At 40.3% G+C, this 26,130-nt stretch overlaps 1 long non-coding RNA gene across 3 annotated transcripts; it reads right to left on the bottom strand.

Annotated features, from left to right (window-relative positions):
• Positions 1–11,971: 11,971 nt before the first annotated feature.
• Positions 11,972–25,824, bottom strand: LOC141634139 (uncharacterized). Of its 3 annotated transcripts, none has more exons than XR_012538892.1 (7): positions 25,626–25,824; positions 24,924–25,207; positions 24,661–24,744; positions 15,808–16,005; positions 15,548–15,664; positions 13,945–14,069; positions 11,972–12,405 (listed from the first exon to the last, which is right to left on the bottom strand). It is a non-coding gene; the product is annotated as an uncharacterized LOC141634139 (long non-coding RNA). The 3 variants fall into 3 exon arrangements; XR_012538893.1 differs by having other exon boundaries at positions 15,944–16,005; positions 24,924–25,223; positions 25,626–25,823; XR_012538891.1 differs by having other exon boundaries at positions 15,944–16,005; positions 25,626–25,821.
• Positions 25,825–26,130: the final 306 nt, after the last annotated feature.

The following is a 26,130-nucleotide window of genomic DNA, read 5'->3' as shown; positions in this document are numbered from 1 at the left end:
TAGTTATATAAGAGAACGCCACAAGGCGTCATTTTGCTTTGCCTTGATCATTCAAAAGCAAAGAAAGTTATGGAATAAGTCCATTATGGAGAATGCGGTCCTCACATGAGTGGGCCATTGATGGCAAAGAAAATCATGCAACTAGGATATTATTGGACAACGATGGAGATTGATTGCATCAAATACGTAAAGCATTGCCACAATTGCCAGATCTTCGGGAACGTACAGCATGTTCCACCATCACTACTATATACGATGACATATCCTTGGCTATTTTCTACATAGGGAATTGACATCATCGGGAAGATCACTTCAGGTGGGATGGGTGGTCATTGTTTCATCTTGGTAGCCATCGACTACTTCACAAAATGGGTCGAAACGGAATCTTATACTACCTTAACCTCTAAGAAGGTGGCCAAATTCATATAAACCAATATCGTCTGTCGATATGGGTGTCCGCATGAGATAATCAGTTACAACGGGTCCCACTTTTAAGCTGAAACCGAACAATTGTTGGCCAAATACAAAAGCAAGCATCATTATTCCTCGCCCTATCAACCTCAAACTATTGGTGTAGTAGAGGCAAAAAAAAATGTTGTCATGATCCTCAAGAAAATGATTGATAATTATCGAGATTGGCCTAGCAAGATACCCTTCGCCTTATGGGGATATCGAACCTCTGTCAGAACGCCCACTGGGGCTACTCCTTTCTATCTAACTTATGGCATGGAAGTTGTATAACCAGTAGAGCTAGAGATCCCATCTCTACGTATTCTACTCGAAAGCCTGATCCCGAAAGCAGAATGGAATAGAGACAGCTATGAGGAACTCGTCCTCTTGGATGAACGAACACTGCGTGCCTTGCATAATGTTCAAACATATCAAGCATGAATTTGAAAAGCTTTTAACAAGAAAGTTAAACCTTGAAACATCAAAGAGGGAGATATAGTGCTTAAATCTGTTCGAGCTCTTATACCAGTCGACCCAAGGGGAAAATTCATACCTAATTGGGCCGGTCCTTATTTAGTCAAATCCATAATCTCAGGGGGCGCGGTTAGAATTAAAGATTTAGACGGAAACGAGTTTTCAAACCCGATTAATCTAGACCAACTCAAACGGTATTACCCTTAGAATAGATCTAAAAATCGCGCCACACGTGACCTACGTGCCACTCCTACGACACCAAATACACGACACTGGCCAAACTTCAAGATTCATGCCACCTCGCTCTTGCGTTTTGGCATTTTTATTTATCCTCATTATCATCAACATAACTTAATTGCATTTTTTTAAGAGTAAGTAAAGCACCATGCTTATTCTCTACGTTCATTACAAGCTCTTGCTTCGAACATTTATTCTCTTACATTTTCCATTTATTCTTTTACATTTTCCACCGATTCAACTACTTCATCAATCACTTCAATAGTACATGATCTCTCAACTTTGGGGTCTTTCATCAAATTCGGAAGATTAAATTCGACCTTGTCACCCTCAATCCCGAAGCTTAGCCGACCATTTCTCACATCAAAAAGTACTCCTCCCGTAACCAATAATGGCCTACCTAGGGTAGTTGGGGTATGGCTATCCTCCGCGATGTCAAGGACAACAAAATCGGCCGGGATTAAATATTTTCCAACTTTGACGGGTATGTCCTCAAGCACCCCCAAAGGGCGCTTGACGGACCTATCCGCCAATTGGAGGGTCATGGCAGTAGGAGCAGGACTATGAATGCCAATTTTCCTTGCAACCTTTAGAGGTATGACACTCACACTTGCTCCCAAGTCACAAAGAGCTCTTGATATCGGAACACCACCAACTACACAAGGAATTGAAAAGCTTCCCAGGTCACCAAGTTTAGTAGGCATTTTGTTAAGGAGATGAGCACTACATGCTTCTTCAATTGGCACAATTTCTTGGTCACCCAAGACTCTTTTCTTAGTCACAATGTCCTTTAAAATTTTTGTGTAAGTTGGCATGTTCAAAATCACTTCGGTAAAGGGTAGGGTTACTTCAAGTTTCTCTAGCATGTCACAAAACTTGGCATACTTGAAGTTTTACCTACTTTTTATTGCTCTGGAGGGTCTGCAAGCTCTATTCTACTTCTTAACACAACCGCATGTGCTTGGTGGTTAGTGGAAGCATCTTTGGAGCTTTGCCCTTGATCTAACAATCCACCGGGTGCTCTATGAGGATTAGCTAAAGCATGAGAGGCCAATCGGGCCTCTATTTCCCTCATTTCTTTTTGGTGAGCCATTCTTTGGTTATCACTTTCTTGTTGACTAGCAATCTTGAAATTAGCCAAGTCTTGGATATGTTGCATTTACATGTTCTTCATCATCTTCATGATTTCACTTTGGGAAGTGTCTACCATGGGCTCTTGATAAGGTTGATTAGCATTGGGTAAACGGAACCCATAATTATTTCGAGTGTTGGGATCTTGATAGTTGTTGTAATTTTGTCCCTCTTAATAGTTCCCTTTAGGACCATGAGTGTTGAAGTTTGATCCTTGCCCTTGTTCTTGAAAGCCTTGAGCAAACACTTGCCCAAACCCTTGGTTAGCTTGCTAAATTTGGTTGCCTTGATAGAACCCTTGCTTGTTCTGGTTACCTCCAAAATCTTGGTACCCTTGAGATTAGTTCCCAAAATTTTGGTTTTAATTTCCGGTATTGTTTCTTTGGTTAGGGTATATACCTCTAGGTTGAGAAAACCTGGGTGGTTTGGTGCTGGGCACTTGTGGTTGAAGGTGTTGTGGGTTTTGAATATTGGTGCTCTTGTAGCTAAAATTGGGGTGGTTTCTCAAACTCGGATGATAGAAATTTGTGTTTGGTTTATAGACATTGGGATTCTTGTAGGGTGGTCGTGGTGGTCTCACATTGTGGTTATAGCTTTGGAAAGCATTAACATCTTGAATGTTGTCTTCATACCACACATTATAGAAGTTGTTGGCACACACATCAAAGGTATGATAATATCCCTCACATAGATCACAAGAAGTACTTTGGATCATTTCCTCCATTGGTGGACCATGGGATCCACTAGTTTGATGGACTTGGTTTCTTGTCAATTGCTAAAACTTCTTGGTGAGATATTCAAGCTTGGAGTTTGTCTCGGCATTTGCATTAGAAGTGGTTTCCTTGGGATATCGGCCATTCCTCCTAAGCACATTACCCCTTGAGCCGTAGTTGGCCTCCGAGTCCACCATATTCTTAATTAGTGTCGTGCCTTCCTCATTACCCAAATGGTCGAATCCCCCTCTCGCGGAGGCATTCGCCATTTCCTTAGTTCTTGGCAATAAGGTTTCGAAGACGGTTTGGGTGACATACCACTCCGGAATCCCGTGGTGAGGACAACTAGCGATAAGGTCTTCATATCTATCCCATGCCTCACCCAAAGATTCTCCATCCTCTTTTTGGAAGGTGTGGATCTCGTTTTGAAGCATGGCGGTCTTGGATGATGGGTAATACTTAGACAAGAATGACTTGGCTAAGGCGTCCCATGTCAGGAATGTGTTAGGAGGGTGAACATTCAACCACCGGTCCGCCTTATCCATTAAGGATAATGGGGAACAACATCGTCCTTAGTGTGTCTTCGGATACCACATTCTTTTTCATCATACCGACCTAGTTTTTGAATTTCCTTAGATGAGCATGAGCATCCTCTTCGATATGACCCCCGAAATAATCTTTTTCTATCAACCCAATTTGGGAGGGATGCATCTCAAAATTTTTGGGAGCCAAAGTGCCAAAGTTGATGAGTTACAAGCATCATTATGGTTTGGACGGTTATGGTCACGTAAAGCCATTGGTGGTGGTGGATGTGGTATATGAGGGGGTGGTGATTGAGGTGGAGTTGGAATTTGGAAGTCCTGAAAAGGATTTTCTATTGGATACTAAATTGTGTTGTTTTGTTGTGGTAGGGTTGTGGTTTCAATGATTGATTGTGTGAGTGAGTTTGCTTGGTCTATGGTTGCTTGATGAGAATTCCTAACCCTTGCAATGGTCCTTGTCCATAAGGTTCGAAAGAGCCTCTCTGGGTCGGAGTTAAAGAGCAAAGCTTGATGGTTTCTCCTAGGCATGCACTCAATAAACCGTTAGTCTCCTAGTGCTTTTACACACTAGGGAGAGTTAAAATCACACACTCTACAATGAAGCACACAACTACTAAAGCAAACAAGCAAGTGAGCTAAGACTAAAGCTAAGACCTTTAACAAACTAAATATAACCTAACGCGATCCCCGGCAATGGCGCCATTTCATGAGTAAGATGTTTAGTCGTCTTTTCCTACTATCAAAATAATTTATAAAACTCCATTAAAAAGGTAGTATCTATTGGGTATCAAACACGGGGATGGTGTGGGTTTCTATTTAATTCGATCAAGGCCTATTTTAGTTGAACAAAAGAGGATTTGAAGTTTATGTAACTAATTTAACCAACTAAAGCGATGACAAAGCTAAGGTGTAGACGATTTATATTAAAGCTAGGGTATTCGGGTTCCCTTAAGTGGGTAAAGGTAAACAAAGGGTAGATAACCGGGTATGGGTAGCGGTTAACTTAGGTAAGAGGTCCAATATCTTGGTGTCCCTAAAGATAGACACATAACTTTCATCAAGTATCCAATCTCAACTTATTCAAGCTATCAAAACACCCTACAACTTCATTTATAGAGCATTTAAGCAAACAATAAAAGGTGAGAGCTTTCACTCACACAATTCCACAAATACCTTGTGTGCATGAATAAGTAAGCTAACAATTCTACCTAAAACCCAATTATTGATTACCCAAGTTATACCATTAATTTCCACTTAAGATCCCCCTAAACCCTAGGGGGTCACTACTCACACATCATACCCAAGTAAATTTAAACAATTGATGAAACACAAGTAAGCATGGTGGAAAACATAATATAAATGATAACAATAACAAAGAGAGAAATAGAAATGTAAACAATTGAAATTAAGATAATAAAAGATGAGAAATTGTACCAACACAATGAAAGGTTGAGTCTTGGATTAAATAAGAAAAGAGATTCTTCAAAATCTTCTATTACAATTCAATACCCAAATGTAAACTATTGAATAACACTAAAACAGTACTAATTAACTAAAGGATTAAGGTTTAATTAGGGAAAGATTAAGGCTTGATTAACAAAGTTTGAATAAATATTAAGTGCTTGAAAATATCTAGGGTAGTGTGTTAAATGATTAAGAGAAGAGGGGTATTTATATGCTCTCCAAAAATAAGGTTAAAAATGAGGTTGGTGGGTGGGATGCGTGTAGAGGGGTCCTCTATCGGCCGGCCGGCTGCCGGTGCCCATACCGGCAGCGAGATATTGTCCATTTAATTCAATTCTTGAGTCTTCAATAGCTGGGGGGGGTGTCCCTGCCGGTTGACCGGTTGCCGGCCAACCGGTAGGGAACTCCCCTTTCACTTCTTTACTTCATTTTTAGCTTCACTAGGTTTCTCTTTGCCGAGCTGCTGGCTACCGGTCTACCGGCAGGGAACACTTCCTTGCCTTCTTTTCTTCATTTTCAAGATCTTCAGGATCTTTCTACTGGGAGGCCGGCTACCGGTACCTCTACCGGTAGCGAGATATTTGTCATTTTGGCACCAATTTTGTCTACAATTTTTACTAAGGTATATGGGGAGCTCTCTGCCGGCTGGCCGGCTACCGGCCAACCGGTAGAGAGTTCTTTCTCAGCATGTTCTTCCTCTTTTCCTCCTTGCTTTGACTCGAATCTCTTTCTTTCTCGCTTCCTTCATCCAATTCGGGTTCATTCCTACACAAATGAGTAAAATAGTGAAAGTGAGGGATCAAGGGCACAAAATAGCGAGATGAGGCTCGTGAAGCGCCTCTAAATGAGCCAAAAAGCAAGGAAATAAAGGGGAAAATGGTACAAAATTGGCACACATCACACTCGCTCCTGCGAAGTTAGCCGTCCTCTCAGCCTCTAAAGGCTCCCCGAACATCGTCCGTGGAGGATCGATGGGAACCACAAAAGCGTCACGGAGGCATTGTCGAGCCAACCGCTCACCCAGGTACCACACAGGTCCCATGGGCTTACTCGAACTCCTAGGTCGGAGAACATCACCTACGAAAGTTGGAGCGCCAGTGTAGTCGTCCTAAGGTCTCGACACCCACTGAAAGGGATACCAAGGGTCATTCTTATGATCACTATTATTTCAAAACAAGCAAAAATCAAGAGCAAGAAACATGCTTACACTGTTAAGCTGCACGGTGTTGACACCCCTCCTGCAGGTGTCGTAAGAAGACTGCTGGCTCTTCTGTCGACACATAATCTAGTCTCTAACAACGAGATATTCTCTCGCCACGTCCGCTGCCCTCTTGGGAGTGAAGCCCGGGAAGTATGAGTATACCCATGCCTGAAAAGCAAAAGCAATTACAATAGTCCAATATAAAACTTCAATCTAGCATTTATATCTCCTATTCGATCTCTCGATTCAAGTTCAATACGAAATTCCAAATTCAAATCAACATTAGTAATTCAATTTAAGTTCAATTCAAATTTCCAAATTCAATTTAAACTCGATTTAAGAATATCAAATCAAATTAAAAAATTCAAATTCAAATCAAAAATTCGAGTTCAAATTCAAATTCAAATTCAAAAATTTCAAATTCAATTCAAGATCATCAATTTCAAATTCAATTCAATTCAAGCTCAAAAATTTCAAATTCAATTCAAGCTCAAAAATTTCAAATTCAATTCAAAAATTTCAATTCAAGTTCAAATTCAATTCAAGTTCAAAAATTTAAAATTCAATTCAAGTTCAAAAATTTCAATTAAATTCAGGCTCAAAAATTTCAAATTCAATTCAAGTTCAAAATCTTCAAATTCAATTCAAGTTCGAATTCAAAATTTCAAGTTCAATTCAAGTTCAAATTCGAAATTTCAAATCCAATTCAAGTTTAAGTCAAAATTCCAGATTCATCTCAATTCGAGCCAAAATTCATTTCAAGTCAATTCAAAATGATCATTCCCATTTCAATTCGACTTCAATTCAAAGCAGACTATTGTTTCATGCTTCCAAATGATCTTTCAAGCAGGTCCACCATTTCTACAAATCAAACAGAAAAAGAAAAAAGAAGGTTCATACCTCCAAAATGAGACTTGAACCAACACTAGAAGGAGAAATCCCCTTCTCCATTAGCTCGGGAGGAACCATGGCTCTCATGTACCGTATGAGGACCGCAAAACTAGGAGTAACACAATCCTAACGACCTAGGCTACCCAGGTCAGTAAGGAAGGGAAGAAGCTTCGTCGACAACCTCACCCCCTTGTCTCCGAAGTAAATCGAAGACAGAAAGTACCAGAGCCACAGTCGGGCTCGCTGTTCAGCTGTACACGGTGGAGGAGGTACCATATTACCACCTGCAGTCATCTGCACTCTCGCGGAAGTCTTACCTGAAAGATCATAGATCCTAATTAGACTCTCTAATTAAAAATAAATTATCTCATAATATGTTCATTTAGTGATCTATGTAACATGCATGCAAATATAAAAGCATAAAATTAAAGATTAAGGAAAAACAATTTCCTTACATTGATATTTATGGTAATATGGGCACAATCAAGATCTCCTACCTTGATTGTTCTTGAGCTTAAAACAAAAGGATGATCCTCCTCACAAATCTTCAAAGAGAAGATCTCCAATCAATGTGCACCCAAGAACAAATACCCAAAATAATCTTACAAGTATTAACTAGATACTTGTAAAACTCACCCTTGATGATATGTGAGTATTACTAACAATCTTAGTAATTATATTTATTTTACCAACAACTTTTTAAATGATTTTATTGGTTTTTAGAGAGAAAGACCAACAAGTTTTTATTCACATGCAAATTAGTGTACAAGTAAAGTGTGAATAAAAGAACAATATGTTGGTCTATATGGAGGGGAAGAGGACGGGTGGAGTAGGTAGTGTGTGGGAGTGAACTTGTTTCAATTTTTGTCCAATCTCTTTATCACATGCACATGATCATATGACAAAAGATAACTTATGGAAGAATATAAAGTAAGGTGAAATGATTATGTTTGTAATCATCCACACCACTCTATTTTACACGGTCCAATTGCCCATTTACGGGTCCATATCGGTTCTTATATTTGTCGCACAAATACGTGTAAATTTTATATAAACATCGTTTCATGTTTAAATGCTTCCAATTAATTTCGTCTAAATCACTCCATAATATACGTGTACCGCTACACATATTATTTTACGTACTAATATTAATCACATTAATCAATTAATACAATTTTAGTGAATTAACAATTAATTAACTAAAACCCGTCTCCCAAAATTTATTATTCAATTATCGCATAATTAAATAATAACTGCTGCGCCTCGAGTTCGCAACTCGAAATCTCTAAAAGTAATTGACTAACCTTTTAGTCTATAAATCAAGGGACTAAATAAATTGTATCTCATACAATTAATTAGTTATCAATTGGGGTTCGTTCCTATAGGTGTGACCGAAAGGGGTCAGTTGATCACCACCGTCTCACGACATTAACGTCAAACTCTAGTCAGCCAACCATTATCGATTTACGTTAATCAACTGACGAGGATCAAATAATTAAATATTTGATAATATTCCTTTAATGAGATTTATTATGTAAACGCACTATTGTGGAGGACACTAACTCCAATAATCTCCCACTTGTCCGAAACAAGGTGTGTGCTACCAATTCTCTTGTCCGTTTTAATCTCCGACTCAATGCAAGGTGTCTTTCAGGTCGCACTTGCACATGAACATATCGCGAGTGGTTTTCTCGATCGGGAGTGTGACTACCTGACCGGAAAAATCTCTCACAGATTACTTCCGAGCGTGGCCACGCATTTGTAGTCATTAACTCCTCGAGTGGCCTTGAGATATAGTTACCCAACGTGAGTGGGCAATTCCTGTCTGCCCTATCTATCGTATTGCACAGTACAGATCACCATGACCTAGTAAATGCCCTTTGGCCTCCTTTCACGGCACGACCTAGGACAAAAAGCAAAGTCACTCGAAAACTGCACTTGCTCAGATAATAGTCTCCAGTCAAAAGAATCGACTCATAGGAACGTCTTAGAGATCCCTGCCACGATCAGGCGTCTATAATAGAACTTAGGGACTCTCTAAATGCTCACTGTCCGGCAAAGTGTCACACACTCTGCCTATGTAATCGACTAGTCATCACGTATGACCTTATGGTGTTTAACAACCATCAATCGACTTACAATCTAGTCACTCTGAGACGTCACCTCATTAAGTGACTAGGGACAAAATACAATGTTCATCATGTTCACTTGAATAGTGTTCAACATTGTCTCCACAACTTATTCAGATAAACAAAGTATTCAATGTTTTCAGTCAAACTGAATAATTGAGTTCTTAAATAAACTCTAACAATGAATGCGATCATCATTTATGCAAATATCAATACTCTATCCAATATTTACATAACGATCTTTAGCAATTAAGGTATACTCCTCAATTCACATTGAGATGACATAACCATCATGTCTACGGCTTTGGTTAGAGGATAAGCAACAGTTGCATCACTCTAATTTCCATTGCTATTTTCCTTTGTTCTATGCAATCTTTTCATCACATAAAGCATTTCTAAGTACACGTCTAAACAAGTTTTCTTAGACTCGGTTCTAAAGCCAGTCAAACACTCCCACTGTTTTCACAGTCTCTTGGGATACGATATTCGGCTAACAGAACTACTCTAGTCCCATTAAATTCCGGTTGTCAACTATCTCTCTTATAACATCGGATGTTGTAATGTACTTAGCTTTTGTTCATTATTTGTACGTATAACACTTATACATACACATCCTTCATATGACATCTTTTATGTATGACTCCTCATACATGTTTGTTTTATACATATATAACTTCTTATACACATATGTATAACTTCTTATACATATTATTCTTTATGCACATAGCACTCTTACATGCTAACCATTCCTTAACGAGGCCCATAACATCTTATAACCATTGGAATGTTTCCGTGTAATCCTTTTACACAAAATTCATAAATTCCTCCAAACTACAAGAGTAAATCCTCAGTGCTTCTCAAGTACTCAAGGATGCTCTTGATAATCATCTAGTGACACTCACTTGGAAATGATTGGTAATGACTTCTCATATTCTCAATATGATAAGTCCCGACGAGAGAAGCTTTTAGCATATTTAATAGATCCTGCAGCGGAAGCACAAGAGATCATATATATTAATTGTTCAACAACTTGAACGAGTCAAGAATATTATCACATAAGTCTCTTGACTATGATGCTAATATCTATAGAGATCTATCTCATTAGATCCGGATATTTAATATGCGCCGTGCTACTCTCAAGTATTCACCCGAGAATATTTCTAGTCACTAATATGTCAAACACATATTTTAGACTAAGAAATATCACCTTAGCTACATTTCTAGTCAATAATATGTCAAGCACATATTTTAGACTAAGAAATATCACCTTAGCTACATTTCTAGTCACTAATATGTCAAGCACATATTTTAGACTAAGAAACTCACTTTAACTCCCACTAAACTCCATGTATCATCATGTTATCTCGGCACTCGAGTAATACCGTTTTGATAGACTACATGATTGAACCCAAAGTTCCAACTCTTTGACATATATAGATCACAAAAGGGATCTTTCAAGCATGCTAGGCTTCTTAACATTGACAAGATCAACAAAAGTTCTCCCAATGAGAAAGTTTCATTATTCTTTTGCCGAATCTCATCCTCATGAGAGGCTATATTGCTAAGAACATAAGAATTGATAAAGGCATTTGGGTTGTCAAAACTCTCTATAACAAGCCCAAATTTTAAACATCTTATGTAACCTTTAGGACAAGATCAAGGTAACCAACCAAAGTATTCACCTTAAATCAAGTCTCGAAAACATCTCGTGTTTCCTTCCTTATCGCATCGTGTGCAAGGAGATCAATTCGAATTGCATGGTGACACGCCCTCACATAGAGATCATACTACAGAAACGCCTTTGATGAGGGTTTAAGATTTGTCACTTTTGAAAAGTAACGCAATATAATCGCAAAATTATCTCCTTATAACCACTGAGCCACAATAAAGAACGTATTCTTGCATTGTACTCACCACTGAGCCTCAATAAAGAACGTCTTCTTGCATGGTACTCAGTTTGTGGGTCTTGGACTTCCGTAAGTTCAAAATTTCTCCCACTCTGTCTTCCAGAAAATGAAAATCTTTCTGGAAAGACAGCATTACGAGCCACAAACTCTCTGTTCTCGTTTTGGTGGAGTAAAAACCATGTGGTTTAATTTTGGATAACCCGCACAAATACACAAATTGGTTCTGAACATAAACATTTATAATCCCAAATGTAAAAAAAAAGACAAGATAGGGACTCTCCCTATCCATATCTCATATGGAGTCATTTAGGCCATTATAGTCGGGTTTTAAACTTTTAGTGAGAAAATAGCTTACAAAATTGCGAAAAATCTCAAACCATATCTCATAAAGTTTGGTTTATATTCTTGACTATACCATACTCTATGGTGTCCTTAGAAGAAGGTATATGTGAACTGTTTCACAATTCTATTAGTGATCATCAAGGTCATTACTTGATATTACCCATTTGACCTTCAAAGTCATTACTTTGAAACTTCCGATCAACATCTTGATCTTGACGTGCTTTTGGTTTACTACTTCATTTTGAAAATATTCCACGTTTCAAAAATCACTTTTATGTCTTACTAGTTGTTGCTCCGCGCCCTACCGGGCGCGGTGCCCCAAATTGTTAAAATGCTAAGCGGAAACAAGTTAGAAGTATGTAAACAGAAAGGGAAGTGTCCCATCGCGTATTTAGAAACGATGGACCTAGCATAGTAGTGATCGCACAATTGGCAAAAATGTCGGAAAACACGATGTTTGATGCAAAATAATTAGAGAACAGCCGCAAAATAGATCACGAGGAATAGTCTCTAATACATAATGTATATTCTCGTAAATACTATGCATTCGGGCATATGTATGACACTTAGACGCCTCATTGGTACAACTACCAAATATCACGTTACACTACTATAGTGTTTTGGGTAAAAATAACAATATTGTTGTTGCTGAAAAAGCTTAATTGTTGAAGGGGCATTGAATTCACCAACTCTTATGCAAGAGGTAGTGAGACTAACTGTTAAGAAGTAGTAAGCATTCAATATGGCTCGTTGACTTCTCCTAGAAGCGTGATTTGTTCAAATACAGCTAAACCTTTGAGCAGCGGTGTGGCGTGTTCCACATAGGACAAAGCGTAAGATGCAAGTATCCTAAAAGTGAATAGAAGGTTGTATCTTGTCAATCGTCAAGGCCTTTTCGAGTTAAAAACTGTTGGTTTTGTTCATCTGTTGGGAGCACGAAAGTCAAATGTGAGTATGTTCCATCAAATAAACACTGCTTTGCAGCCATTTTAAAACAAAACCACTCACTGACCCAACAGTTCAGCAAAGCAAAGGGGACCCAATATAATTTATAAAACTTATTACAGCAGAAAGATGAGCATCCAACAGTTCAGGAGTCAAATTTCCGACCTAGTGACGTCTACAACTCAAATATCAGGTAAACCTAATCATTCCAGAGCGTCCAGGCCATAGTTAATACATACATTTACATCATCAACTTTACTACCTTTCAAACATTCGATATACAGAGTAGATTTTTCTCTACAGATCTTAACTGATGTTGTGATCTGTTGTGACATGGCTCCATCATTCTGAAGGTTTTCTATTATTAGGAGCACTTTAAATGAATATCATTATATGGATAAAAAAATTCATCATCAATATTGGTTAAGAGTTGAAAAGCCACTCAAAGTTAAGGCCGGTTGGAGAAGTAATGAGAAGAACTGTAGTTTCATTATAGGTTAGATAGGAGTGTATTATACGTTAGGAAAAAGTCCTAATAGGCTAGTTTATTTGCAATAATATTGTATATAAAGAATTCAAAATAGAATAAATCAAATCACATCCAAAAAGCAAATTAGCTGCCCACCAAAAATTAAGAGAAACAAGAAGAATAAAGGGTAGAAACTGTTAGGGCGTGGAATGACAGTAAAGTGACATGATTCGGCCTATGGATCACAACACCTATAATCGAAGTTTCGAATTTGGCTCCCAAAAATTCAAAGTGCCCAAGATAAGCCTCTTTTTCGTCTATGAAAACAACATCTATACTCACTCCCATAAACCCATCTCCATAACCCTAAATAGAACCCGGATCACAGAAATTGCCAACAAAAGAAAACTAGTTGTGGTTCTTATGCCAGTTCAAAGCCTGAGCTTATAGCTAACGAAAAAGCAAAGCTTTATGCTGGCCTAACTTACAGGAGAGCATGAGGAGTAAGCATGCTTTATGCTTTATGCTTTATGAGGACTAAACATGCTTTATGCTGACCTAATGGATTCTTTAACTACATCTCTAAATCTATCATCATTAAACCACCCAAATAATGTAAGTCAGCTGAACAACAAAGTCATTATTAGTGTCTGTGTCACAAATGTTTTAATGCAGGCCTTCTAGGGGCAAAATCGTTTATGAGGTAGTTCCTTCAAATTCAAATAATACAATAGAAAACGGGCAATCAATGTGCTATAAACAAGTAAACGAAATGTGGCAAACACAAACTATTTGCTAACAATTGTTGCCTTACTTACTGTCATATATACCTGTACCATTGTATATGTTGTCATCATAGCTAAAATACGGCAACCGGATTTAATGGAGACAATTATGCCAACCAGTAAAACTATTTAATAAAGGCTTACCATACCCCAAGGATTATCCTAAGCATCAATCCGATTATCACAAACTACAAACATAATGTAAGCAAAAGTAGGCTAAAAAGATTTAATATCTTGCAGAGAGTTCAGAGTTAGCTATATTACCTCATCATTTCGCACCCTTCTCACTTCCTTCAACAATCACACTACCCTACTTTGTTGCCTTCTTAGCCGTGTGACGCCTTCACACTGCCATCAACCTTGCCCTCCTTCACCATCACCATCGGAACCTATGCATATATGCACAAATGATTTGTAAATGAATATGAAATTAGGAATAAGAGACAAACCCAATTTCCGCGTACAAAATTAACCATCTAATATGATTCGTCTGGGCGGGGAGGTCCTCAAATTCTCTCACAAATTTAGACCGTTAAGTCCGCCAATTTACTCCGTCAGAAAAGTCAGCTTACTGAAATTTCATAGTTAGCCTCTTTATGTGTAAGAGGCTTAATTACCTTCCAGAAGGTGTAGAAGGATAAGTGTATCTGACTAAGGCTGAATAAGAATGTTTGGCAGATACAACCTGAACCACAAAGTTACATGTTCATCTTCAGGGATCTACGAACTAAAAATATATGTTATGCGACTCAAATACACACCAAACCACCCCAAACTCAAATATGCCTGTCAGAAACTCAGAATTATAAAACAATGACCACGATACACCTATAAAGTCAGAAATTTTGGTACGGCAAGAACCCAGGATATGAAAAATTGAAAAGAGCAAATTATACTTGTGTATATGAACCCAAAGAACTCTCTGGGAGTATTAAAAAAAATGACAACCAAATATAAGCAAAAAGAAACGACAACTAAACACAAAATTACAGAAAACCCCAATATCACTCTAAAAAAATATCGCAAGCAAACACTAATGTGGTTTAGACAACCTGGAAAAAAAAAACACAAACCCACGAAAAATAAGCAAATACCCACTTTAATCAAACCCTAGAACCAGTTCAATCAATATAAATATAATAATAAATTAAGGGTACAATTTTAAAAGGAAAAAGTTGGGAACTTGGAGTGAAGTGGGATGATGTTGCTATGCGTTGCTTAACTCGCTATAGTTTTAAAACTGCAGTATACAAAGAGGAGGAGCTTGGAAAACAAAATGAGAAAAGGCGGATAATGAAACGAAGAAAGGGGCTAAAAATGAAAGGCTTGTAGTTTACGGTATTTACGTTATTTGCAAGGAGTTGATCAAATTTCAAAAAATAAGGAGCTCAAGTCTAGTAGTTTACGTTATTTGCACCAACCCCAGGTAATCAATCGACCAACAAGACAATTTATCGCTAGTTTTGACTATGGCAAAGTAAGAGTTTATCAGCACGAGACAATTCAAACCATTACTTAAAGGTCCGAGTAACAGTAAAGAAACAAAAGCACTAAGTAGTACATAATTAATGTAAATGGAGAGGAGGGAAGATAACAGGATGAGCTGCTACGATTTTATTAAATGGTGGTGGGTTGAATAAGCCGGGAGATAGGAGTCAATGGGAGACCATGGTATAAGGAATGAAACAATAAGGGTACATATGTATCTTTGCGCCTCCCGGTCTCAGCCAACAGTAAAGGTTTTACAAACCCCATACTACTGAATCAAAGTCTCCACGCCATTTCCCCAAAACAGTAGGATAGCTACACAGAAAGACCAGGCTACCTATTAAAATGAATAGATTAAGAAAGCGGAGGAAGAGGGTACCTATTGAGCATGTTTCCAGGAGAGACCACGGTAGATATTTCTGAAGAAAATGGCTGTAATAGTCAACCGAAAAGCAGCCGTAACCTCGCTAAAAACAGATTCTCCTACCTGGTGTCACTGAAAACAAAACTCATGTTAGGTGTTAGATCACAAGCCTGAAAATAATACGAAGAAGTAAAATCATAGGGTACCATACTACCATGTCCTAAGTAAGACGAAGGAACCATAAAAATTAAAAATAATGCTGAGGAATGCAGCACCTAATTTCCACGCCAAGTCCTCAAGAACGGCAATCCCATGCCACGTGACCGCATATAGACAAGAGACTGACGCAGCAAAAGAAGAAAGGCGGCAATGGAAAGACCGCAATAGAGATTAGGCAACTGAAATCAGTACCCTTGTTCTGGCGTCGCCGATGCTTTTGACAACCTTAAAGCGCTGCCTAACTATTGTTCCCTCTGTTTGCGCCCAAAATGCAATATTTAGCTGTAACACTACGGATTTTCTTTGGAGCCTACTCGACCGAGTAGAGCCTACTCGGCCGAGTAGTGCTCTGAGTGCGTGTTATTTTGGTTCTGCCGAGGAATACTCGGCCGAGTATAGTGAATACTCGACCGAGTATTGGACACTCGGCCGAGTATGCACTTACTCGACCGAGTGTCCGGTTTGGCGAAGTTATATTTCGACGGTTTGATTAAGGAGTGATTAGGGTATTTTATATTTCCGCGTCAGTTTCTAATATCATTTTTCACAGCATTATCATTTCTACGTTACCCTAATCATACCCAAATCATTCCCTAATCCTTCCATTGAGCATTTCGTAGCATCTTTGTGTGGATAATTGCGGTGATTCTTGCGTATAAGTTCTTGTTGCACTGTTGGTAAGTTCTATCTTTGTAATTATTGCATCTGTTTGGGTTACTGTACATTTATATGGGAAGGGGATGTTGGGAATTGTACAAAGTGTAATTGTGTTGTATGATCATTGTATAGGAGAAGACTTCGTAGAGGAGCCTTTTTTATTGTCCGTGTTGCATACTGCTGTGATTGCTAAGGTAGGGTTTCCCTACTCAGTTTACTGTGCTTTACATGACATGTTGTTGTAATTATCGTTGTCTGTTGATCATCGTAGTATGGAGATTGTTGTGACAGTGTTGGTGTGAGGGGATTGAGATGACAGTAATGTCATGTGATGGTGATTGTGGTGGAGTCACTTGCGGGAGTGGCTTCACACCCTAGTTCGCCCTCCGTGGAACCCGCCACGGGAGGGGATGTGCACATTAAGAGACAGGGATCGTTGTCGCTCGTTGAGGAGCTGGACTAGGTGGGATCGGCTGCGGTCACCCACTGGCGGCGAGGATTACCTGTTGCGATGGGTAATCTGGCAGGGCTACACACTTTAGTGTGTAGTCGGTTACTATGTGAGCTTGGGTGATTGGGAGTTGATGATGATCAGACGAGTATTGCATTTGTTTGTCTTGTTTGTTGCATAATACTGACCCCGTTGTTGTTTGTGGAATCTGCGGTGATCCATTCGGGGATGGTGAGCAGGCTTGACAGGTTTTGCTAGTGAGAGCTTGGGGATTATCTTGGGAGATTTGCCACCACGAGTCATAGCATCACCGTCTGAGTCTTAGCGAGTTTTCTTTTATTGTTAAGACTTTGAGGTTGTATTTCATTAGACAGTATTCGGTTTTGGATATTGTAAACTTTGCATTTTACATTACTTTAATAATGATGCTCAATTTAGACGCTTTGGTATATACTAACCTCGGGAAACCGAGATGGTAACGCACTTTCATGGTAGGGTGGTCCTGGTAAGGCACCTTGGTATGAGGGGGTGTTACAAAGTGGTATCAGAGCCAGGTTATTCCGGCACCTAAACAAATGAATTAATGAACCTAGGGAGTCTAAATAAAATGAACCCGGGGAGAGTTGTTTGGAGCTACCGCAAAGACTCGGGAGACGTCCCGGAGTCGCACATTGGCCCTTACTAACTCGAGCCGGTAACATGGGGGAAAGTGTGATGAGGACTAGGCTTTGTATGTGCACGTATGTGAAGATACATGTTGGTAAAAGTCGATAGTTGCATATATGTGTGATGAAGTTCTTAACTGTTGTGATGGGAGAAGTAATAGATGAAACGGGTTGTGATTTCAACGTTGGATTTAGCATATGTGCAAATTGGATGTTGATATGGTTACAATATGGTGTTAAAGTTTTAATATATGCATTACATGCTGACGTGATTATAACATGGTTTTAAATCCTTAAGTATTTGCTGCGGGAATAGTGAGCATGATAGGGGAATCGTAATCTGTAAATCTTTTTATAGCGTAACTCGGTCGAGCAAGGTAAGCACTCGACCGAGTATGGAGTACTCGGCCGAGTAGCCAAAACTCGACCGAGTGTTGTTTGATAAGAAGTAGCAATTGCTACTGTTTGTGATAACTCGACCGAGTATGAGTGTATACTCGACCGAGTAGCGTCCACTCGGCCGAGTGTTGTTGCACTCGACCGAGTGTTCTTTAGGTGTTTTGGCGTTTGTCTCTGGAGTTGATACTCGACCGAGTATCTGGGAAGGTACTCGACCGAGTATCTGGGAAGGTACTCGACCGAGTTATCTTTACTCGACCGAGTATGATGTATACTCGGCCGAGTGTTCTTATGGCGGAAGGGTGTTAAATTTTGAGCATGTGTTTACGTTTCTTTCTTTCTTATCAGCTCAAAATGCCGCCCAAAAGAACTCCCGCGCAGATCCAAGCTTCAGAGATGTCTCTTGATGAGGTTGCTCACATGATTGAGCAACAAGAGGCTCTCCTTGAAGCTCTCAAAAATGTGGGAAAAGGAAACGAGAAGACGATGGATGCAACCCAGCTTAGCATCAACATTGCTCGTTTCCACCCTCCCACATATGACGAGGTAGGTGAACCAAAGCTGCTCGAGAAGTGGCACCGTGAGATTGAAGCTCTCATGGAAATGGTTAAGTGCCCTGAGGACATGATTGTTGAGCAGGTAGTGTACTACCTAAGAGGAGAAGCTGCAGTTTGGTGGCAGAACGTCAAGGATGATGCTAGAACTTACTACCAGGCGGAAGGGGCTATTCCGTGGTCTAGGTTGAAGAGTGCTATGAGAGAGAAGCGATTTGTCGGAGCATATCCGACACAAGATGAGATCCGACTTTGAATCTTTCACTATGTCTGAGGAGATGACAGTCATTGATTACTATCATCGGTTTATGGAGCTATCTCGTTATGTGGAAGATTTGCAGCTCGGGCAAAGAGGTTTGGCTCTCCGATTTGAGAGGGGTTTGTCTGCTAAGATCGTGAGTCGTATGCCGGCTGGGGTTGCTACTGACCTCAAGGAAGTGTATCTGAGAGCGGGTCAAGCCGAGAGAATGGTGGATCTCTCAAGGGAGATTGAGGAGAGGATCTGCACTGAGAAAAGAGGAAGGTGATAGCGGGAACAACAATCACCAACCAACAAGAAAGGGAATTTCAATCATGCCAAGGCTTTCTCTAGTGGAGCTGGTTTCTCTGAAGGTTCTCGTGGCTGGGGAAAGAATGGAGGTCGGGTCGTAAGTGACAACACCAACCTTACGTGCTTCAACTGTGGTGGGATAGGTCACAAAAGGCGAGACTGCACGAGCTACAAGCCCAAGCAATGGTTCAGAGCTAGATCGGGAAATTTCTCTCGGGGCCGACTCGAGTTTTGCTAGTAACCGACCGGGAGGTTCATGGGGCAACAGAGGTGGACAGGGGGTAACAGGGCGGTTACAACCGCGGTGGTGGTGGATCTTACCGGCGCCGAGAATAATGATGTCACCCAGATTCGCAGCTAAGCCTAGTACCTCCAATGCTTGATTCGGGGTGGAGGACAGATGAATAGTGGAAAGCTCTTCATGATGGATAAGCAGGAAGCACAAGATGATGCTCATGTAGTTACCGGTACCTTTCTTGTTAATAATGTACCATCCTTTGTTTTGTTTGATTCAGGGGCTACACATTCTTTTGTGTCTAAAAGTCATCTTTTGTGTCTATGGGTTTGGGACAATTTGAGGTTGTAAAAGATGATGTGTTCATACCTTGGGAGTCTCGTGTCGTGTCTCAAGTTATATAAGGGTATATCTATGGTGATTGGAGGGGTAGATTTACCAAAGAAACCTGTTAGAGTTTCCTAAGGATGGGTTTGAGGTGATTGTCGGGATGGATTGGCTAGGTAGGTATGACGCCAGGATAGATTGTAGACAAAAGAGAGTGTCTTTAAAGGGTCCCAAGGGTGTTAAGGTGTCCTATAGAGGGTTTGTGGTAAAGCCTAAGTGTAGGTTTATAGCGGTTATGACTTTAAAGTCATGTTTAAGGAAGAAGTGTCCCTTAATTCTTTGTCATGTGAGAGATCACCGAGTAGAGCCGCCGACAACTTCCGAGATTTCCGTGGTGAAAGAATTTGAAGATGTCTTTCCGAGGAAATACCGAGTTTGCCTCCCAAGAGGGATGTCGATTTCAGCGTGGAGCTTAAGTCGGGAACGGGTCCTATATCTAAAGCACCTTATCGTATGACACCTAAAGAGTTGGTGAGTTGAAGAAAGGATACATGAGTTGTTAGACAAGGGTTATATCAGGCCTAGCGTGTCACCGTGGGGAGCTCCAGTTCTTTTTGTAAAGAAGAAAGATGGGAGTATGAGATTGTGCATTGATTACAGAGAGCTCAATCGGGTTACAGTGAAGAATAAGTATCCGTTGCCAAGGATTGACGATTTATTCGATCGCCTAAGTGGAGCTGGTGTGTTCTCTAAGATTGATCCGAGGTCGGGGTATCATCAATCGAGGATACCGGATGAGGACATTCCTAAAAAAACAGCGTTCGATCTCGTTATGGTCACTACGAGTATGTAGTGATGCCTTTTGGGTTGACCAATGCGCCAGCAGCTTTTATGGATTTGATGAATCGGATCTTCACACCGTTTTTGGATAGGTTTGTGGTTGTTTTCATCGACGATATCCTAGTTTATTCCAAGACTAAGGAAGAGCACGAAGAGCACTTGAGGATAGTTTTGCAGACTTTGAGAGAAAATCAGCTCTATGCCAAGTTATCCAAGTGTGAGTTCTGGTTAGAGGAAGTGGCTTTTCTAGGCCATGTAATATCCAAGAAGGGAGTATCTGTGGATCCTAGTAAGATTGAGGCCGTTACCAAGTGGGAATCGCCGAAGAATGTTCCTGAGATTCGGAGTTTCTTAGGCCTTCACGGCTACTACCAGAGGTTTGTGAAAGATTTCTCTACCATAGCACGGCCTATGACATCCTTGATGAGGAAGGAAGTCAGATTTGTTTGGGATGAGAGTTGTGAAACGGCGTTTCAGACCTTAAAAGAACGCTTGACCACAGCTCCTATCCTAGCCTTGCCAGAGGGTTGTGAGAACTTTGAGGTCTATACCGACGCTTCAAAGAACGGTCTAGGTTGTGTTTTGATGCAGGGAGGGAAAGTGATAGCTTATGCTTCGAGGCAGTTGAAGCAATATGAGGAGAACTACCCTACTCATGATTTGGAGCTGGGTGCAGTTGTGTTCGCTCTTAAGATTTGGAGGCACTACCTTTATGGCGCAACTTTTAAGGTGTTCTCTGATCATAAGAGTCTAAAGTATATCTACACTCAGAAGGAGCTTAACATGCGACAGAGGCGGTGGATGGAGCTGATTGGAGATTATGATATGGAGATCATCTATCACGAGGGTAAAGCTAATGTTGTTTGAGATGCTTTGAGTAGGAAGAGCGTTCATTCGCTATGTACATCTATGTCCTTGCTGAAGTTGAGAGATGAGATGTCTAGATTGGGGATCTTTATGATTCGGGAGGGGAATACCATCGGGGATTTGACGATCGAGCCAGAGTTGTATGAAAACATCAAAAGTAAGCAAGAGCTTGATCCTAAGATCCAGGAGTGGAAGTCAAAGGTAGAGAGTGGAGCAGCTTCCAGGTTCTCTATACATCCAGATGGGAGTGTTCGTTTTGATGGGAGATGGTGTGTTCCTGACGATGCAGAGTTAAGGAGAATGATCCTGTCAGAGGCTCATTGCACTCCTTATTCAGTTCACCCGGGGTGGTGACAAGCTTTACAGAGACCTTAAGAAGACTTTTTGGTGGCCGAACATAAAGAGAGATGTAGCTGAGTTTGTGGCTAGATGTTTGACCTGCCAAAGGGTCAAAGGTGAACAAAGGAGACCTCAAGGTAAGATTCAGTCTCTGACAGTGCCCGAGTGGAAGTGGGAGTCGATCTCCATGGACTTTATTGTGGGGTTACCTAGGTCACAATAAGGTAACAACATGATTTGGGTGATTGTGGATCGATTAACCAAATCAGCCCATTTCGTCCCCATGAAGGATACTTGGTCTAAGATGCAGCTGGCATTAGGTTACAGAAAGCATGTGGTTCGGTTACATGGTATTCCGAAAGATATTGTTTCTGATCGTGATGCGAGGTTCATATCAAAGTTTTGGCAAGAACTGCAAGAGTTGATGGGTACAACGCTGAAGATGAGTACGACTTTTCATCCAAGCAACCGATGGTCGATTTAACGGACCATCAAGACCTTAGAAGACATGCTAAGGGCATGTGTTATGGACTTTGGAGGCGATTGGGAAGACACAGACTTGATTTGATCGAGTTTTCATACAATAATAGTTATCATACAAGCATTGGGATGGCACCTTTTGATGCTTTGTATGGCCGGAAATGCCGAAGTCCAGTTTGTTGGGATGATAGTTCCGAGACAGTGGTTTTAGGGCCACAATTGGTTCAAGATATGGTTGAGCAAATCCAGTTGATTCGCCAAAAGATGAGAGCAAGCTCAAGATCGTCAGAAGAGCTACGCCGACTTACACCATGAGGACATTGAGTTCGCGGTAGGTGACAAGGTGCTTTTGAAAGTGTCACCTATGCGAGGTGTTATGAGGTTTGGGAAAAAGGGTAAGCTAAGCCAAAAGTTTATAAGTCCTTATGAAATTCTGGACCGTGTTGGCGAGGTAGCCTACTGAGTTAGCTTTACCACCAACTTTGGATAGAGTGCACAATGTTTTTCATGTGTCTCAACTTCGGAAATATGTGAGTGATCCGTCGCACATCCTCGAGATGGAGAACATCGAACTTGATGAATCCTTGTCCTATGCCGAGATTCCTAACGAGATTCTTGATCGCAAGGTTCGTAAGACCCGGAATGGTGAGACGGTCTTACTCAAGGTCCTTTGGTCTAATCATAATGTGGAGGAAGCCACATGGGAACCCGAGGAAGCTATGCGAGACCGTTTTCCTAACCTTTTTTATCAGGTATGTTTGGTTACGGGGACGTAACCGTTGTCTTTTTAGGGGGGTAGGAGATGGTCGCGATGGTGTTTTGTTGTTTCTTTTGCTTTGTTTGGTTCGAGTCGGGAGATGCGTTTGGGGTAACTTGTTGTGATGCTTGTATAGTTCCTTTGAGTTGTCGCATGTGATTGTTAGAGTCTTGTGTCGTGGTGTTGTGCTTGCTTGTAGTAGAGTGTGAACTTCGAGACGAAGTTCTTTTTAAGGGGAAAGATTGTAACACTACGGATTTTCTTTGGAGCCTACTCGACCGAGTAGAGCCTACTCGGCCGAGTAGTGCTCTGAGTGCGTGTTATTTTGGTTCTGCCGAGGAATACTCGGCCGAGTATAGTGAATACTCGACCGAGTATTGGACACTCGGCCGAGTATGCACTTACTCGACCGAGTGTCCGGTTTGGGAAGTTATATTTCGACGGTTTGATTAAGGAGTGATTAGGGTATTTTATATTTCCGCGTCAGTTTCTAATATCATTTTTCACAACATTATCATTTCTACGTTACCCTAATCATACCCAAATCATTCCCTAATCCTTCCATTGAGCATTTCGTAGCATCTTTGTGTGGATAATTGCGGTGATTCTTGCGTATAAGTTCTTGTTGCACTGTTGGTAAGTTCTATCTTTGTAATTATTGCATCTGTTGTTTGGGTTATGTACATTTATATGGGAAGGGGATGTTGGGAATTGTACAAAGTGTAATTGTGTTGTATGATCATTGTATAGGAGAAGACTTCGTAGAGGAGCCTTTTTGATTGTCCGTGTTGCATCTCTTTGTGATTGCTAAGGTAGGGTTTCCTACTCGTTCTTGTGCTTTACATGACATGTTGTTGTAATTATCGTTGTCTGTTGATCATCGTAGTATGGAGATTGTTGTGATAGTGTTGGTGTGAGGGGATTGAGATGACAGTAATGTCATGTGATTGTGATTGTGGTGGAGTCACTTGGGGAGTGGCTTCACACCCTAGTTCGCCCTCCGTGGAACCCGCCACGGGAGGGGATGTGCACATTAAGGGACAGGATCGTTGTCGCTCATTGAGGAGCTGGACTAGGTGGGATCGGCTGCGGTCACCACGCGGCGGCGAGGATTACTGTTGCGATGGGTAATCGGGGGGCTACACACTTTAGTGTGTAGTCGGTTACTATGTGAGCTTGGGTGATTGGGAGTTGATGATGATCAGACGAGTATTGCATTTGTTTGTCTTGTTTGTTGCATAATACTGACCCCGTTGTTGTTTGTGGAATCTGCGGTGATCCATTCGGGGATGGTGAGCAGGCTTGACAGGTTTTGCTAGTGAGAGCTTGGGAATTATCTTGGGAGATTTGCCACCACGAGTCATAGCATCACCGTCTGAGTCTTAGCGAGTTTTCTTTTATTGTTAAGACTTTGAGGTTGTATTTCATTAGACAGTATTCGGTTTTGGATATTGTAAACTTTGCATTTTACATTACTTTAATAATGATGCTCAATTCAGACGCTTTGGTATATACTAACCTCGGGAAACCGAGATGGTAACGCACTTTCATGGTAGGGTGGTCCTGGTAAGGCACCTTGGTATGAGGGGGTGTTACATTAGCATCGTAAAAGTTAACCCGAGAAAGGCGAGATAAAAACAGAAACAAAAAAAAAAAGATTCCGGGAAATTCAGCACATATTCACAAGATATCGCCACAACAAAAGAAGAAAACGACAATGGAAATAGCAAACCAATCAATAATCACAAAAAAAATAAAAAGCAGAAATGAGGGCAATCAAATAAGGACCTGTGCTTTGGAACCGCTGGTGCGATTGTCAACCTTAAAGCGTTGCCGAGATCAAAACGGCGCCGAAACTGCAATGTTCAGCACCTGTAAATTCAAACCGAGGAAGCTGAATTCAAAATAATAAACAATGGGACTAAGGAAAAACATAAGTAATCAAATTAAGACGGTCAACCAGCAGCCTGAAGACACTTCCATAAGATAAAAAAAAAAGTAACTAAACGTACATAAACAGATTAAGGCAATGACCGAGTAGAAGGAAAAACCTTTATGCCTGCGCTGGAAGCTGCAATGTTCAGGACCATAATTACTTTCCCAGTTTCCCGACCAAAAAAATTCCATGCCTTGGCACCACGCATACACAGGATACAACATCAGAAGACAATAGCCGTCAGTGGATCAATTAAAACAGAATAGTATTTACCGAGAAAAAAATGTAGTAAAAAGCAGGCCAACGGAATCGGTACCTCATGCCTTGGTATAGCTGACACGATTGTCAATCCTAAATGCGTTGCCAAGATAGAACAAGTGATCCCCAGTAGGGCCGGATCTGCAACGTTAAACAACTGTAAATGCAAATCGAGGAAGTTGAAAACAAGGTAATAAATATTCAAAATAAAGGAGAACACACACAAACAATTTAGGAAGGCGGTAAGGGGTTCGAAGACACCACAGGTAAGCCGACGTTTAGGCTGCAGACTCTACCGGTACCTAAACGGATAACATGCTAAGATGACCACCGATAGAGTACGAGGCAAAAACTAAATAATTATAATAATTATAATAATAATAACACAACCAATAATAATCACAATAATAAATACTAGAAAGCCACAGACGGCAACAACAGTACAACAACTAAACTTCAATCTAAGACCTAATTTAGAGATCTTAATCCCTGAATGAAACTATGAAAACGAGAAAGAATAAACAACAATGAATAAAAAAATGGGATTAGGAGTAACTACCTGTGAGATGTTAGGTTTTGCCGAGGTATTGTACTAAGTTGTGAAAAGGAAGAGATTGATCAGAATGAGGGGAATAGAACGATTGAAAGAAGAGGTAAGAATGTGGCTGAAAATGAATGAAAAATGGAGGATTGAGATGTAAAGGGGAGATCCAACGGTAGAGGGAGAACTTGGGTGGTACTATTCATAGCTACAGTACCACCAAGTTCTCTCTTTTTAAAGAGTAGGGATTAAATAGATATGAGGTTTTCATATCTACTTAACATTACGGTAAAAGTAACGAAGTCTATATATATATATATATATATATATATATATATATATATATATATATATATAACCAACTATCGGCCTTAAGCATCTGTATGTATATGGTCAATCACCTCACTATTGTGTTTCTTTTCTACAAAAGAAAAACATAATACATGCACACATACCATAAGACTCACAATCAAATGGTTGTTCAATGTGCTTTTCGTTTAATCGTTTGAAATGAATTTACTTG

This window comes from Silene latifolia, chromosome Y (genome assembly GCF_048544455.1).
Source record: "Silene latifolia isolate original U9 population chromosome Y, ASM4854445v1, whole genome shotgun sequence".
NCBI classification, from domain to species: domain Eukaryota; kingdom Viridiplantae; phylum Streptophyta; class Magnoliopsida; order Caryophyllales; family Caryophyllaceae; genus Silene; species Silene latifolia.
The sequence above is the reverse complement of the archived record's forward strand: the minus strand, read 5'-3'. Positions and strand labels throughout refer to the sequence as shown.